Here is a 1,919-nt window from a genome sequence, read left to right on the forward strand (position 1 = left end):
ATGATGACACATTCCATTGGTTTGGTCTTAACTTCTCCACAACAACAAAGGCCCAGTCGTCTTTCACTCTGCTGTCCCCCATGTCCTCTTTTTCCACTCTTTGTTCACACACGTGACATGCCGCAAAACCCAGAGTGTTGTTTTATATCTGCATACAAGGAGCCATTATGGGTGTTTTTTCTTTTTACACTGTAAGAGTAACACTCAAGTCTCAAGGCAAGCATTGCACAGTCAGTCCCTATACTGGAGACAGCCTGTAAAGGCTGTAAATCATGACAGTGTTGCTACTGTTGATATAAACAACCAGATTAATGTGATGGCCATGGTCACTGGTCCAGTCATCTGACCATATAACATGATTAGGCTTACTTCAATGATGTGATGTAGTGTCAAGTACAGACAGCATATAGACTGCTCTATGCCAGGGGTGGGCAACTGGCGGCCCTTTTTTTTGTTTCCAACGTAGTTATGTTCATAAAGTTGACATAACTATAACTATAGGCCTAAATGCATTTGAAATTCAATAAAAAGGTTATACTTTTCAGAATTCCAATTCAAAAATAGCAAAGGATATTCAGGTTTTCAATTCAAATATAGCAAAAGGGGGGGGCCACAGTGCATATTAGTCGTAGCAAAAATAGCTGATCTACAAGCTCAGCTATTTTTGCTACGACTAATATGCACTGTGGCCCTAGTCTGGAGTGAGTGTGGAAATATATTGGCCCTCGCCATCTCAAAGTTAACTGCCCACCCCTGCCTGCTCTATCATGATTCTAACAATGCATCATGGTTGGATGGGGGTGTGAGACACATTTCCAGCGACGGAGGGCGCACGCAGCCACCGTCCATGATCCATGCACTGCATGAGGCCCCCTGCCCGGTAAAGCGGGGGAGTGCAGGAGCAGCGGGACAGTGTCAATGCTTTACCATATTTGGTGTGGAGCCCCTAATTATAATACCGCGGGGAAGGAGCTATGGGAGATGCTTCGGTTGAAGTTTGCTCTCTCTCTCTCTCTCTCTCTCTCTCTCTCTCTGCATGCATGTGTGACGCCGCGTAAACTCACTCATGTTCGTTCGTGACAGACTGTCGTCTGGCATGAGCTATACCGGCGTCAACGACCTGTGTAATGGTGGATGATATATAGCCTGCTCTGTCTTGCTGTCCAGCTGTTAAACAAGAAGATGGTCCCAGCGTGCATCATCTGTCCACGAAACTTCCAACGTCCGACTAAAACACTCAGCCCAAACTTAAAGAGACGTATAGTAGCGGCAGCCTATACTGCAAGAACAACAGTCTAAAAGTCGTTGTAAAGGTTAGTGGAGAGAGGTGTGGCGCACCGCGCACCACAGGAGCTTAACCCATACCCGGCGAGGGAAATATCAGGGAATGGACGATATCGTCTGTCTATATTTAAATCTATGATCTATCATCCAACAGTATACCGTCCAATGCAAAGTGTTCCCACGCTCCGAGTCCAAACAGGGCACTTCAAACACAATGCCTGCTATAGCCAAAGACACCAACAGGTTTACTCAATTCCAATCAATGGCAAAGTGTTTCATCTGAGCGAGCGCGTTTGGCACTGCAGGACGCGAGCTGTGCCATTCACATCACCATGCCCGTTATCTCCACGGCGCGCTATCGTTGAACGAAAACAACAATGCGGACAACAACACCGTCCGTGACATAACGTATAAGGAATAAAAAAGCAAACTGTAACACTTACGTGTATCGTGTTGTAACGCTACGTGTAGCTGTAGTAGTAAGAAGCTGGCGTGTGAGTGATCGCTCTCCCGGTCTGTTTGCGTGTTTCCCCCGTAGCCTACGCTCTCCTGTGCGCTCAGTGCGCGCAAAGTTCGCCGAGTGTGTGTGTGTGGGCGCAGTGCGGTTTGCGGACCTCCCTCCCCGTGCGCAGTCC

The 1,919-nt window shown here is 47.5% G+C and overlaps 1 protein-coding gene across 1 annotated transcript in view; it reads right to left on the reverse strand.

Annotated features, from left to right (window-relative positions):
- Positions 1 to 1,913, reverse strand: part of LOC308316223 (filamin-A-like) — a gene marked incomplete at its 3' end in the record, with an annotated part of 25,367 nt that extends 23,454 nt beyond the window's left edge. The window contains exon 1 of the mRNA XM_080764694.1: positions 1,728 to 1,913. The remainder of the gene's footprint in view (positions 1 to 1,727) is intronic.
- Positions 1,914 to 1,919: the final 6 nt, after the last annotated feature.

The sequence above is a fragment of the Protomyctophum bolini genome (genome assembly GCF_963924005.1).
Source record: "Protomyctophum bolini genome assembly, chromosome: 5".
NCBI lineage: Eukaryota > Metazoa > Chordata > Actinopteri > Myctophiformes > Myctophidae > Protomyctophum > Protomyctophum bolini.